The sequence below is a fragment of the Mus musculus genome, chromosome 10 (genome assembly GCF_000001635.26).
Source record: "Mus musculus strain C57BL/6J chromosome 10, GRCm38.p6 C57BL/6J".
Classification (NCBI taxonomy): Eukaryota; Metazoa; Chordata; class Mammalia; order Rodentia; family Muridae; genus Mus; species Mus musculus.
The window spans coordinates 3,482,253-3,498,490 of record NC_000076.6 but is presented as its reverse complement, the minus strand read 5'-3'; the positions used below and the strand labels follow the sequence as shown (position 1 = coordinate 3,498,490).

Sequence of the window (16,238 nt, the reverse complement as noted above, 5' to 3'; positions counted from 1 at the left end):
CCTTAGAGGAAGAGGTGACAAGGTGAGAAGACAATAGGAGGGACTTTCTGGGAATGACCAGTGTCCTAGTTTTCTATGTTAGACACTATGACCAAAAGCATCTTGGGGAGAAAGGGGGTTATTTTATCTTACAGGTTACAGTTCATTGTAAGTTTAGGGGAATCGAAGGGAGAACTCAACCATGGTTTCTGTTGCTTACTAGTCTTCTCTGTCTGGCTGTGCTCAGTCAGCTTCCTTATACAAACCAGGAGCAGGTGACAAGAGGTGGCACTGCTCACAGTAAGCTGAACTTTCCCATGTCAATCAACAATGAAGAAATCCAACCCACAGACACGCCCAAAGAACAATCTGTACAATTCAAGATCTGCAGCTCTTCAATTGAGGTTTTCTCTTCCTAAGTGACCCTAGATTCTGCCAAGCTGGAAAAGGAAACAAACAAGCACAAACAGCCAGGAAACAGTGCAAGTGTTGTAGATCCAGAGGTCAAACTCAAAGCAATCACTTAGACACTGACAGGCAAGAGAAAAATTTCTGTGAACAAAAGTGAATTTCTAAAAACTGACTGGAATTCTAGAAAATAAGGTACCTGAAACCCACTGCCTGATGGTACCAGCGACATGGTTGGGTTACTTCCCTCTTCCCTTCTCAATGGCCAGACTCCCTCTCTGGAGTACACATGGACTAAAACCTCAGAGTAATAGAATCAGAGAGATGGAATGATTCTGCCATCTGTAATCTTGTCAGCAAGATCCTTAGCACTCACTGAGCCAGGGGACTGAACCCCAAACTTTTACCTTCTCATGTCTATAGTCTGAAGTCTTTGGAGTAGCTGGCAACAAAAAATAAAACATCTTAGTACCTGTTCAGGGCTGGAACTGAAGCTGCCTCACAATGAATTATTGTGTGCAGCACTGAGATGACAGGATCCAGTAGGCTTCTGGCATCTCCTGTGACTTTATGGAGAAAAGCTGCTATAGATGGCAGGCGAGTGAATGCATGTGATTCGTATCTCAAGAGAATTTTATTTATGGACACTGAAAGTATAATTTCATATACTTTTTACATGTCACGAAGTATCATTCTTCTCTTCCATTTTCCCCTCCCAGCCATTTTAAAAAAGGAAAATGCTATTCTTAGCTTGAGGACCCTATAAAAACATGGAGTGGGCTGCATTCAGCCTGTTTGTGGTGGTTTTCCCTGCCTTGGATTTCATGCTAGTTTCTCCATGTCCTTAGCAAATCACATACCCTATGTATCAATTTGTCATATTCAAAGGTGAAAGAACAGTGTTCTCTTTGCATGGAGCAGCAAGGTCCCAGGGTTGCTGAGTGGGGTCTTCTGTCCCATCCATTTCCCCAGACATTGTTTCCCATTCCTCTGCATTGGCAGGTGTCTCAGATGGCAGTAGATTGAAACTCTGAAAAATGTGAATGATTTCAAAGAGTCAGTTCTGGCCTCCTGCCACCATTAAAAGAAAGCTTCTTTTAGCCAAATGACTGTTGCCAAGACCGTGAGCACAGCTCAGTTGCTAGCATTCACACTGACAGCTAAAGGAATCTGCCTGCACAACCAGGGACTTAGAATGGGCTTGAAGAGAGCAACCAGGGAGCAACCAGGGATTGGACACCATGGTGGCAAGGTCGCCATTAAAATAACCTCTAATTTTATAATTGAATTAGTTTGTCATTTGGAACAGGTGTGTGTGTGTGTGTGTGTGTGTCTGTCTGTCTGTCTGTCTGTCTATCCCAGATGACACTCATGTGTCATGTCCACCTGCTTTGAGACAGGGTCTCTCATTGGCCTGGACCTCATCAGTCAGTTTAAGTTGGCTGGCTGGTGACTCCCCAAGATCTCCTGTTTCTGTCTCCTCAATACTGGGGTTATAAGTATATGCTGTTGTACCCTGAATTTGCTTATGGATTCTGGGGATTAGACTCAGGTCTTCTAACTGAGCCATTCTCCTGTACTCCAGAAAAGAAAAATCGAAACTAGGAATAATACTCACAGATGCTGCCATTCATGTTCATGCAGAATAATGGGCAGGCACTAGAAGAAGGGAACACAATGAAAAGGTGAAAGAGAGCCAGCTTTGGTGTCACATGACTCCAGTGTACAAGGCACCTTAGAGACTGCTCTATAGACACACTTCACCCAGCCTGTTCTGAGCCCTCCTCTCTACTGTGTTTTTACTCCTGCCTGTGGTTGCTTCAAGCAGGTTGGTTCTGATGCTAAGATCCTGTTTCCCAATTGGTTCTTGATCTCTCAGTAAAGATGCTAGGGGCCAATGGCTGTGTGGAAGAAAAGAGGTCCCCACGGGAAGAGGTAAGGAGATGCAGGGAGAGGAAGAGAGATTTCTTTATGCTTTGGAGGGAGAAAAGACCATCAGTCATGTGAGATCTAGAGTGGAGTGGCCATTGACCACTTTCCTGACTGGGCTTGGGATAACAACTAAAGTTGAGGGCAGATTTAGGGTGCTGAGCTAAGAGTATTGGTAAGGGCATGGCATCCACAGGAGATTAGACAAGTCTAGTAATTGAACCAAGAAGACAAGTTGAAAATAAACTAATGTGTGTGTGTGTGTCTTTCATCTGAGGATCCAAGGAAACCTAGGGCAGGGCTGGTAGCGGTGTCCACCTGGAGCTTAAAGCAGGATAGCAAAAACTACACACAACAGTTGCTTAATAGCCTTTCGCTAAAACAAAAGGTGTGATCCTATGGGGGAGTTTTTGATTAATGAAAGATTCAATTAACCAGTCAATCAATGAGGGTAGGCCAATGGGAAAGCAGGGCACTGAGAGTCACATAAAGAAAAACATGCTTCCATTGTCCTGATGGGCCTGGAGCTGCTTTCTCAGTGGCCTTGGCTTCAGCCTGCAGCCCTGCCCACTTTCTCCACTGTGCCTTTGGGGATTTTTAATGCAGAACATGAGGAAGACAATAAAGCCAAGGGTGGAAAACACTGAAATTATTAAACCACAAACGTATCTGCTAGACTTTCAACTCCTTGACTTGGGGAGAAAGTGTCCTTAATTCACTGATTATTGAGTGAGCTGTGGGAAGCGCATTATTGTACACAAACATTTTTATTGAAATAAAGCAACCAGCACTGGCTGACACCACAAGTAGGTAGAAGGCTGGCCAGGACGGCTTGAGCCCTAACACTATTCTGCTCCTGAATCCCGAGTCACAGCCCCCTTCTCTCGGCCTCTTTCTTGCTCTCAGAATTAACTTTCTTTTGCCTGGCTGTTTCCTCAGTACAACTGACTCGATGCTGTCAATGATAAAAAAGAGGAAAGCATAGGGCAGCACAGTATGTTAAGAGAAAAAAAATGAGAGAAGGACCCCCAGAGCCCAGGGTACTCTTTCCCGTCAACCCAGCGTACACGAGTCAGGCTGTGCTAATTAGAGTGGTGGGAAGAGCCTTTTGCTTCACCATGCTCTCATGTTTGAAGCCCTGGGCAGCTCCAGGTCAGGGAATTCGAGGATTTGCCCTCATAGGGACTATTTTAACCTATTCAATTCTTCTTCCAAGTCCCTTACTGTTTTCCAAAATGAATATCAGAGACTTGCAACTAGGACTTCCTGTGTGATTGAGAATAGCCATCCGAATTGACATCATCTCAGATGGTCACTGGGAGCTGAGTTAGTAAGGAGGAAGTTAGATATAGCTGTCCATTGACCATGGACAAACTGGGTTTACCTGAAAGGGGGGCTGGGGATGAAAAAGACAGGGGGTGTGGGGCGAGAGAAGAATGAAGCCAAGACAAGGTTCTGTTCAAGGCCCCAAGTTTAATGTTCAGCACTGCGTTTATATAGGGCAAGCCTACAGACCCCATCCTTTCAGCTGGATTATGTTGCAAAGCAAGCTCAGTGGACAGTCTATTCTTCTAAGTTCCTGTAGGAAGTGGCACATGCAACCAAGTCAGGTGACTCCACCTAGGTCTTTAAGGTCCAACATGGCAAACACTCAGGGTCTATTCAGCCTGCTAAAGACTGGGAAGGGCACAGTTAGAACTTGCAGGTGGGTTTGTAGCCAATAGATTAGGTGGTAGCTTTGGTCTCTTAATTAGCTAGGGTAACATATTTCTAGAAGCAATATTGATAGCGGTGCTTTCTGATCCTAAGAGTGTTGTGGAGGTGTAGTGCCCTCTACTCTGCAGTTGTTACAGATGCTTGCTGGTTTTCTAGACCCATGAATTCCTTGTCTTCCACCCTGCCAGGAAAGCAACCCTGACACTTCCCCTACTGATCTTAAAAAAAAAATCTAAGTATTTCTTAGAGCAAATTGGGCTTTTGTAGACTTCGTAATAGTAGTTATGTAACCCATAATATTTGCTTCATAATGTTTAATGCATTTGATCAACATTATTCATTTATCGGAATGCTCCCTAGAGAGAAACTTAATCTATTCTCAGATTAAACAGATACTGCAGATCGCTACACTTTTCCTCTATAGAGTAATATATTGACCAAGCAAAAGATCTTGCCACAGATGTTCTGGGTGTTATGGATGAGGATAAGCATGTAGCTAGCAATAAAAGACAGTGGCTGACTGAATCAAGTTGCTTACATTTGGGGCTCATGAGGCACTCAGACTCTCTTCCTGTGCATCTGTTAGTCCCTTCCAGGAACTTTTCCTGGACTTATATTGATGTTGCCAAGACAGGACTCAGGTACTCTGGGAAGGCTTCTGAACTCTGAGGCTGTGGACATTCATTTTTCACATTCTGATAACTACCATCTTCATAGCAGAAGGACATAGAGCTATCTCTGCAACAATAGTGATGCCTGACTTATCACCACAGACACATTTAGGCCCCACCCATATCAACCTTCAAAGTACCAACATGCCACCCCTCACACAGAATACAGCTTTCTCTATGGAGTTCGCAGAGCCCATATATATATACATTGTTGCTTGATTTCCCTGTGAGAAGAAAAACAAATGAGTACAAAAACTAGGTCCAGAGTGAAACATTTTAGTCCAGGTCACCTTTCACAATGGCTCAGAATTATTCTGTGGTCCTTCTTCCTTCAGAACATGATCCTGGTCACTTAGCATAAAGATGAAGTCATTCCTGACCAACCCATCATTAGGATCCCTCTCTTCTGTGGTCTTTATTGCTAAATGCAGTTGAAGTTCATCATTGACCAGATAGCTCCTGGGCTTGGTGTATAATGGGAGACTTCCTTCATTAGTGCGGCTTTTCCTTCTTTGACCTTATCTGGAGATTCTAAGCTCACACACATGTACTTGACATCTAAGCCCTCAACCAGTGACCTTTTCCCCATTCTGGATGTTCCTACCCTCAGTTCCCCTAAACTTTATAAACCTTGAATCACCCAAAGTCAAGTTGATCTGCCTCCTGGCAGCTGGTTTCAGTGTGGTCATTTGCCCTTCATGCTCACAAGGCTTCCAAACCCTCCACTTGTCTCTGCTCCCACTGCTCTCATAGACTGTATCATCTGGGACTATATCACAAGAGCTGGGAGAACCACATTCCCTACAGGATCCAGCCCTGCAAAACTTACCCACTCATTCTCCAGCCTGCAATACCATCACCTCTCACACCTCTATTTGGCTGACTCCATGCAGCCTCCAGGTTGCAACATGCTGTTTCTTGTGTTGGTCAGTCTTTCCATAGCTTTCTTCCCTGCTTACTCTGTGTAACTATGTGTTGAGGGAACAGGAATAAACAGGAAGACTTGGTACTGCATATCTGGAGCTTATAGCACAGCAAGGCATGGAATAGATATGATTGAACAGGCAGCAAGAAGATTCCATGATAGGCAGTGTGGAGGAATTAGAACCCAGTGTGTCAAGACATGGCTAAGTCATGAGTTCTCCAGAGGAACAGAATCATTAATATGTCTGTGTGCACACATACAAAGACTTAGACTTAGCATAAGGAACTGGTCCATGCAATGATGAATGCAGTCAAATCCCATGATCTGCAGGGTAAGTCAGCAACTAGGCCCCAGAAAGAACAGATATTTTAGTGGTAGCCCAAGAACAGGTTGAAGTTGGGCCCTAGCTTAATGTAGTCAGAAAAGAGGACTTCTCTCTTAATCCTAGATCACTCAAGCTTTTTGTCCCATTCACTTCCTCTGCTGTTTGGAGGAGACCCAGAAATAATGCCTGACCAAATATGTGAGCACCCTAGGGCCTAGTAAAGTCTATACATTATTAACACCCCAGGGTACCATAGGGACGGCTCCATAAAAATCCTAGTCTGTAAATATTTCATGAGCATCCTGATTCTTCTGGACACCAGTCAGCATCTTTCTCACTATCATAGGGCCCTGATCACTCAGTTTTTATCTTGTCATGCCAAGCCATAATTCCTTTTGGTATTTTGTATCTTCCATTACACTCTATACCCAAGGTATACAACGGCTATGCTTAATTGATAATTTGACTTCATCTGGAACTAATTAAAACCCATGCTGCTGGGCACACCTATGAGGAATTTTTCTTGATTTTATCATGTAGGGTTATAGGTCCTGTGTCTGCTCTGCAACAGGGCATGGCTGCTCAGGAGCCGGGATGCAGGAAGGGACTGCACTCTGTTGGGCTGTAGGGAAGCCCCAGGACAACATTCCAGGGTTGGGAAAGTGCACTCTGAGGCATGGGGCAGCTGGATCTGGTTTGGAGTTCCCTGGCCTGCAACAATGCTCGAACTATCTGGTTCTCATGCTCTTGGACATCCAGGAGATGGATGTCATGGAAGAGCTGAGAATGTAGTGCCTCCCCCATCCCCCGCAGGCTGGATCTGACCTATGGCTGGGGTTGGGGTGAGGTAAGGGGGAAAGTTCTGGCTGGTCCCTTGGGGATAGTCCTTGGCTTGGGCTTGGGCTTGGTAGCAGCTGTGGCTGGGAGCACAGAGAGGCCTTACCGGGTCTAAAGACAAAGGCCTTCTCCATGGCTCCCCATGGCAGATTCTAATGAAAAGAGATAGCCCATGGTTTTAAGGCATTTATTATCATGGCAGAAAGTGGATGTGTAAAACCATGCCCCACTTCTCAGGGTGGGCTTGAGATTAAATACCTTTTGAGGAATGTCTGGGAAGGAAAGCTTATTGGCTGATCCCTCTAGGCCTTTAGGTACCTCATTAAAAAGGAGATCTGTCTTGAGCCTACTGGAGTACAGGTCATGTTCTTTGCAGGTAGAGGAGATTGGAGCATTGCTCTTCCGTGACTAATGGCCACAAATCTATGAGGGAGGCTGCGGCTAGTGACAGGGGCCAGGTTCCCCGGGAACAGGCGAAGCACCTCCCATTCCTTCAGGGTTTCTGGGACTTCAAGCCTTAGCACAACCAGGGACCAAGCTATCTTTCATGGTCCAACAGAATTATTTGCAAATGGGAAGGCACCCTAAACCTACATTATTTGAAGTGGCAAGATACATCTTAAATCTGGGCTATACTTTCTGGTGGCAGCCTTTATAAAAGACATGGAAAGCCCATACTCTTTGTTGCTTGCCCTCATTCTCCTAGCAAGTTAATCCCTTCACTGATTAAAGCCTATGTCTTTAGGATTCTAGCATGTAATGAAGACCAGCTGAGACATCCAACCTCATGGACCCAATAACCATTGGTATCTTGATATTTCTATTGGAAGACAGCTATTGTTGAATAGTTGAGCCACATCCTTTAAACCATTCTAACACACACACACACACACACACACACACACACACACACACACACACTTTTCAGATCTGTTTCTTTAGAGAACCCTTTTCAGAGCTGTTAGGAATATTCGCTATGTAGGGTCAGTCCAATTGGTCCAATGAAAGCTCTCCCATTTTCATTTGGACATAGAGGAACTTTCTTAATGACCTTAGGGATCCCATAGTTGTATAGGATCAGAGTGGTAACTAGTACTTCATAACTTCACAGGAATGTCACCAAGATTAAAAAGTTAAGCATGAGGAGTAGTCAGCGCTGGCCTGGCCTCTAGTCCAACCTTAGCTGACAGAGGCATGCAACAAAGGCTCTGGACTGATCCATAGGTCACCTCCTATGCTCTCCATCTCTATTCTACCAGCAATGAAATAGAACTGTGCCCGGCTGAACCCAAGTCTTTCAGAACCCATTAGCACTGCAGAGTTCCCTGTGAATGGCTTTATAGAAAGGTAAACTGTTTTGTCACACATGCAGGAAGAAGATGACAGGACCGGCAGCTGTCTGTAAAGGCACCATGGACATAGAACAGTTGTCTGGGAGACATTGCCAGCATCACTCAGCACTTGTCTTCAGTGAACCATGCAGTCTGGCTTGCTCCTTAGCTAATGACAAGAGTGACTTCAGTCAGGCAGTTACTTCTTGGCAAATGATTTTCAAGCAGAGGAGACCTCGGAACTATTAATTATCCACCATTTAATGTCAGCTCCAAGGAGAGACAAGACAACTCCTAATAGGGATGATTTTGTGTTTTCTCACCACAACAGATGTTTATGAGTCACGAGTCTCATACAGTCTCACTCAGAGGTGCATAGACATAAAAGGTCTTACCGTTCTCTAACCCCGATCTTCCACTGAGCTTATGGAATAAATTCTAGAATGGAAGCTCATCTATGCCTTGCATCTCCCTCATCTCTGCATCTTAGTCACAGTACCTACTTGAGACAGGAACAACCAGCTCCCTGAGTACTTCAGGGCAATATTACACAAACAGATATCTATATGGAATAGGTGACACACATGATGATGTGGGGGGAGGGAGGTATGCAGCACTGTATAGGTTTAGAGCAGCAACTTCATAGGCAAGTGATGATCCTGAAGGCCTTGCAGAACCCAAACTCATCTCAATGTGGAAACAACGCTAAACACAGTAAACAATGTCTTGTAGTGCAGAGGCTGTAATTATGCTCTTTTGAAACATACTTTGGCATTATGTTACTTCTCCAGTCACTGTAACCAAATACCTGACAAGACTCAACTTAAGGAAGAAATGATGTATTCTGACTCCTCATTTGAGGGATACAGTCTGTCAGAGCAAGAAAAGCATTGGGGCATGCAGCTCAATGATACCTGGAGTATAAGACAATTTGTTTACATCTCTGAGTCATGAAGCAGAGAACTCAATCCAGAACTGGGGTTGGTCTGTAAGCTGTATGGCATACTTCCCAGAAACCCACTTCCTCCAGCTGGACCATACCTCCTGAAGGCTTCACAAGCTTCCAGAACAGCCTCACCAACTGTGGCCCTAGTGTTAAATATCTGAATCTGTGATGCACAGTTTGCATCTAAGTCATGGTAATTATCAGCTCAATTTCTTGACACCTCTGTGCTCTAAGGTTCACTGTATAGCAATCCCATTGTTTGAACATCATCAGTAACGTCTATTTCTTAGTTTCATTAGGCACCCCCCCCCCACCCTTTAACACAAGTACTACTGACTAAATTGACTAAGTGAATGTTTATTGCAAACTACACTCTCTCACACAAAAAGATGTCTTGCCTTTGCAGGGCTGTAGTGGCACACAACTTTGATCCCAGCACTTGGGAGGCAGAGGCAGGTGGCTCTGTGAGTTTGAGGCCAGCCTGATGTACAGAGTGAGTTCCAGGACAACAAAGGCTGAGAAACCCTATCTAAAAAACCAAACAAACAAAAAAGTTGTAATATAGTCAGTGAGTGTTAACCCAACAGCACACAATCCCTGTGTCACTACCTGAGGCTCTACTGCACAGAAGCATAGTGTCTTAATTACTTTACTATTTGTTGCATATCACAATAAAGGCAACTTATTGAAGAAAGAATTCATTTGGGCTTACAGTTCTAGAGGACTAGAATCCATGATGGCAGAGCAAAGGCATTGTGGTTGGATCAGGAATCTGGGACTCACACTTTGAGCCACAAGCAAGAAGTAGAGAGAACAAACTGGCTCTTTACTCTCTAATCCCACCATCTGTGATACTTCCTCCAAGAAGGCCTTACATCCTAACCTCTCCAAATAATTCCACCAACTAGTATGCAAATGCCAGAGACAAAAGGGACCATCTCATTAAAACCACCACAGTCTGACTGGAAGTCAGGCAGTTACTCATTCTATGGAAACACTGGCTTTGCAGATGTTCAGTAGTAGCCCCAAACTGACATGACTGGTGTTCTCCTAAGAAGGAAATGGGTGACAACACAGACATGGAAGGGCACGGTGTGTAAACCAAGGAGCAGTGAGTGACATGCTACCCAGACTTGAGGGAGCACCGTGCCTCTTTGGAAGGAGCTGATCCATTGAGCACCTTGACCTCAGCCTCTGGCTTTCGGAACTGTGAGACACAAGTTTCCTTTGTTTTAACTGTCAGAATGGGGATCTTATGGTAGCCCCAAACTTGCTCACTAAGTTATTCTGGGCTGGCTGTCATAACTAGAATCCGCCCCCCACCCCCAGCAAAGACAATCCCAGCAGTCATTTGCATGTTATTCTACAACGTGAACATTCACATTGATCATCCTCAGAATTTAGGGGATGTTTGGGGGACAAGAATCTGCAGCAGGACAGACTTCCCACAAGTGACAAAGGTGGGGGGCTCCATACAAAAGAACCAAAGATGTGAGGGGAAAAATAGAGACAGCATCTAGAACTTGTTGTGTGTTAACAATCACATGTATTTACTCTGGTAGCTACAATTATCCTCGTATTAAATGAAGAAAATGGATCACAGAGAAGTTTGTTCACTGGCAATCACAATAGCAAAACAGAAGACGTTACAGGTTGAGCCTAGACTACCCCAGATGGCTGGGAAAGTCTGGAAATGACCCACTGGATAAGTTATGGTTCATTTGGTGATCAGCGTTTGTGATGTAATGAGGAGGATTTCTAGGGTTCCGTTCATCAGAGTTACTAACGACCAACCACAACCAGGCACTACACTGAGCATGGAAGCGGTCAAAGCAAAGAGATTAACTTTGATATGGGGGCTGGCTTTGCTCAGTCAGTTGAAGGCTGTAAGGATGAAAACTGAAACTTCACAGAGAAAAGAATTATTTTTCCTAAAGCTGAAATATGAGTATCTGCTCCAGTTTCCAAATTTTGAACTTGTCCACTCTCACCATCAGATAAGCCAGGTTTGTAAAATAATAAATCGTGTGTATATGTCAATATACATACACACAGACACACATATGTGTGTTTACACAGATACAAGTCCATATTCATGTAAAATGTGCCTGTGTATATCTACATATATGTGAATGTATGTTTGCACATGTATGTGCAATTATGTATGTCCTATTAGTTATTTCTTCAGAGATCCCAGATACAATCAATATCTAGTAAAAAAAAAATCCTAGGATTGAATATGGGAGACTTTCACATGCCAGCTCTGGGGTTCTCAGAAATTTCTGGAAGGATTCTAATCAGAACTTTAGATGAGCATATTGCTCAACCCTCATCAGAGAAGCTTATTCTTGCATTGGATGGTGATTAACACAGAGGCCATCAACTGGTCAACTTGCAGAAACTAGGATATGATATATATAGGGGAGAAATAGACATGAAGTCCCACTCCTCATGAAGAAGCTATTCACAACTGATGTTTCTGGGAGAAGTGAAGTGACACTGGGTATCACTCTTCACACAACCACACTCCAAGGCAGCCCCATGCTCAGGAGCAGGCACAACACAATTTGCACTCCACCTCTCTCTCTCTCTCTCTCTCTCTCTCTCTCTCTCTCTGTCTGTCTGTCTCTCCCCCATCTCTCCCTTCCCCTCCCCTCCCGCTCCTCCTTCTCCTCCCTCCCTCCCTCCCTCCTCTCCTTTCCCTTCTTCCTCCTTCTTCCAGAGGTGAATAACATCAAGCTGGGGAAGTGGAGAGGTGGGAAAGAACTGGGAGGCACTGTGAGGGTGAGGAAGAATATGACCAAAATATATTGAAAATATGAATTAAAAAAAGATAAAAACATTATTTAAATTTAATAAAATTCTGGAAGGCCTAAAACCCTCTTTAGACACTACTGGAAGTTTAACTGCCCATCCATAAAGTCACAGCAGAAACATTTTTTAAATGATAATTTTATGCCTCACAGGACTTCATCTACATGGAGTCAATATGAACAGCAGGTGGCAGAGGTCAAAATATTTTTTAAACAGTTAAATGTCATCCTAAAGTCACTTATTAAATGCTGAAGGTGTACTTTTTACAGATAATAGACAACCATTCCTTTGTTAACCTGGGATTTACAAAACTGGTCTCCAAGTCTGACAATAAAAAGATGCTACTCAGTTTCTGATGGAGAGAGCATACTGTGGTGGTCTTAGGACCCCTGCCAATAAATCCATTGCCCTTCTGGGCTGCTCCTGCCCAGACAAAGACAACAGACGGAGGAAGACAGACAGCTGCTTAGAGACAGAAAGAAATAAGGGGTTTCCCATCTACTCTCTAGTCTCCTCCAGTGGGTGACCAGGGACAGTCAGTGTGGATACTCCTTAGCTTTATGAATAAACTTTCTGTTCCCATATATCCATATCTAGACCTGATCCTAAGCATAGGTTGAGCAGGCCATCACGCCATGGAAGTGAGAGATGCTGAGAGGAGTCCATATGACCTGCCCAGGCCTCAGTGAAGTGCACACTAAGGAGGCATGGTGTCACCTGGGAACAACTTCATCCATTTGGAGTCTCTTTGCTTATAAGCAGATGTGAGAAAGGAGAGTGTGGTGGTTTGAATGACAGTAGTCCCCAAAGGCTCATGTAGTTGAATGTTTGATCCCCAGTTAGTTGAAGTGTTTGTATTAGGAAGTATGGTCTTGTTAAGGAGGTTTGTCATTGAAGTGGGCATTAAGGTTTCAAAAACCCAAGCTATTCTGAGTTAGGCTCTCTCTCTCTCTCTCTCTCTCTCTCCCTCTCCCTCTCCCTCTCCCTCTCCCTCTCCCTCTCCCTCTCCCTCTCCCTCTCCCTCTCCCTCTCCCTCTCCCTGCCTCCTGCTTATGGATCAAATATAAGTTCTTAGTTACTGCTCCAGAACCATGCCTACCTGTCTATTGCCATGCTCCTCACTGTGATGATCATGGACTCTAACTCTCTGGAACCATGAGCATTCAAATTAAATTCTTTTATAAGTTGTATTTATCATAGTGCCTTATCACAATAATGGAAACAGTAAATAAGGCAGAGGGGAAGGTCAGGTCACACAGTGCCAGGGGGATCATAGCATAATGTACTTATGAGCCCCATATGTGCACCATTGTGTATACAAAACATCCTGTGCCTGTGGCACGTGTACACAGCATCATGTGCTTACAACATCTAGGCAAAAAGACCCTGTTCAGACATCATTCTGTGCACAGAAGATTCTGTGCAAGACAGCAACTTGTGTATGTATTCAAGAGGTAAGTATGAGTAAAGAAATTGCAACATTCCAGGTACATATTCTGAGCTATACTCCCTTATCTGCACATCTGCTGCTGATGTTGCTGAGTCTACTGGTCACCTTCCTTGCTTAGTATCATGTGCTTCTCAGCATTATTTCTCCACCAGTCTCTAGACAGTGGCCCTCAAGCCATCTCTTTGCTTTTGCAGATTCCAAGCAAAGCCAATGGTGTGCAAGGACCACATGTCAGTGTGGCATCTATCAAGTTCATTCCAGGAAAAAGATTCGATTTCTCTAAGGTAAACAGCCATCCCACTGCTCTCGAATTGCCCTTCTAAATTCAAAACAGCCCTGCATTACTGGTCTGAGTTGGGTGGAAGCTTGACTGTGATGCCTGAGATTTCCTCATGTCCCAGCAGTCCCTCACCTCATGCCATCCATTACAAATATTAATGTTACAGTGCCCATTCCTTGTTGTTTGATAATATTTTCTTAGTATTTGGGAGTATGTCCATCATCCATATCTCCCTCACTAGAAAATCATGACTAGAGTGAGCCTTAATGAACATCTTATGTAAGTTGCTCAGAATTCAGTTATGGTGTGCTGATGAGTTCCAGGAGGAATGCCTATCACATTTGTCACTACAGTGACATCTGAGAGAGCTGAAAATGTTGTCAACCATTATAGTTCCATTTTTGTTTCATTTCTGTCACTGTGACAGAATAGCCCAACACAAACAACTTAAGAGAGAGTTTATTGTAGTTCACAGTTGTAGCTTACAGTCTATCACAGTAGCAACACCATGAGGAGCTGAGAGCAAAGAATGTATGTGTGGTGGTTTGAATAAGAATGGCCCCCATAGGCTCATCTATTTGAATGCTTAATCATAAGGGAGTTGCACTATTTGAAAGGATTAGAAGGATTAGATGTGTTCTTGTTGAAGGAAACATGTCACTGAGGTGAACTTTGAGGTTTCAAGAGCCCATGACAAACTCAATCTTTATCTTGGCTTGTGGACCAGGAAGTAGCTCTCACATATTGCTCTAGCATCATGTGTGCCTCCATGGTCCCTGTAATGATGATAATGGATTAAGCCTTTGGGACAGTAAGCAAGCCTCCAATCAAATGCTCTCTTTCATAAGAGTTGCCTTGGTCATGGTGTCTCATCATAGCCATAGAACAGAGACATGCCAGTACTCAGCTCACTTTTCCTATTACTTCACAGTCCAGGACCAAACTCAGAGAATGATGGCCCCTTAACAGTTAGGTTTTCCCACCTCAATTAATATCAATTCACTCCCCCACAGGCTAGCCCTGTCTGTGTAACCCCTTATTCCATCAACAGTTACTGCACAATGAGCACACATCTTACCTAGATAACTACATGACATGCTGCTTCTCCAACAGACTCACATCAGTAAATCCCGTGACAATAGAGAATGCTGTGGTACAAAGATGAAATGCTTGCAGTGGAATGAACTGATGCAATATGCAGTCTACATGGTGGAGCTGGGGACTCAGATTGCTAAAAAACAAACAAAAAAAAAACCAGGAAAGTGACAGATGTGCCTATTGCCACCTCACAGAACACTTGCACTGATAGTGATGTTATAGACACAAAGAACACCAATGCAGAGATGCCAACCACAGGGCCAGAACACCTGGCCCAAGGCTGAGTCTACTCTAGGCTTTTCTGGTGTAACTCTTGAGTTGAGATGACTTTTATATCTTTACATGTCTGTGGAGTTGAGGGAGAGGCAGTGACAGAGCTTACACATGACTTGCCAAGAGTAAAACATGTATGACCTAATCATTAATAACAACATGTTCTGGGGTATCCAAAGTTTCCCTGTGTAGACTGTGTAGACTCTCAGATATGCTTTCAGAGATATCTGATGCAAGGTGAGCCCAGAGGTCTGTATTTTCAACAATGTTTCTGGGGCCTCAAGATCAGGCAATTTGAGAAGAACTGCCCAAAGCTGAGTCTCACTTCTGTGAACAAGTAAGAGCTAGGAGGTCATTAGAGAAGTGCTCCAAGTCATTGCAGGTCTGGGACATCCATGCAGGAGTGAGGGGACATGTCCTGTAGAGTAAATGAAGAGGTCATAATTACTGACACTTGAATATCCCCCCTGAAAAAGCAAGCTGTTGATAAGATCACTAAAACCTGACACAATGGTAGGAAGTTTTTGTTCTGTACATGTGGACCTTGCATAAATAGAAAAATAAAAAAGACATGCATAGATAAAATAAACAGACACTTGGGGCCAGTAGTTACCTCTATGAAAGAGGATTAAAAGACAACTTTCTTTATCTCCATGATGTTTCATTGCCTAATAGACAAAAAGTAGAGCCGTGTTACTCAGAAGATTCCTGACAGACACAACTTGAGGGAGGAGGTTTTGTTTTGGTTCATGGTTTAAGAGAGCACAGTCTTTTCTGGGGCTAAAGCTAAGGGAGAGTTCACAGTGACAGAAATGTGAAGCTGGGACTCCTCAGATCTCATTGAATTAGTTTGGGCCAGCACCAGAACTTGGCTATGCCACAAGGCTCACCTCAAGAGCCCTGTTAACTCTGGGTATGCTCTACCTCCAAAAGGTTTTACAACTCCACTTCAGGACCATGTTTTCAAACTCATGAAGCTGTGTAAAGTATTGAATATTTAAACTAAAATAAACTGATTAATATCAATATTATTCCCTAGGATTTTTTTTGGATAGTCACTAATGGGATGAAGTTGGGGCGTTAGTTAGTGCTTGCTGAGAGAGCATGAGGACTTATCTTCAATCCATAACATACATGAAAATGCCAAGTATGGTTGTTCACTTGTAACCCCAGCACTCAGATGGAGAAAGGCAAATCTCATGTCTACTAGATGATCTCTAAGTCAATGAGAGCTCTCAAAAAAGATGGACAGCTTC

General features: G+C 43.8%; 1 long non-coding RNA gene across 1 annotated transcript; it reads right to left on the bottom strand.

Annotated features, from left to right (window-relative positions):
• Positions 1-1,100: 1,100 nt before the first annotated feature.
• Positions 1,101-15,837, bottom strand: Gm29987. Its single transcript, XR_380040.2, has 3 exons — positions 14,690-15,837; positions 2,006-2,046; positions 1,101-1,417 (listed from the first exon to the last, which is right to left on the bottom strand). It is a non-coding gene; the product is annotated as a predicted gene, 29987 (long non-coding RNA).
• Positions 15,838-16,238: the final 401 nt, after the last annotated feature.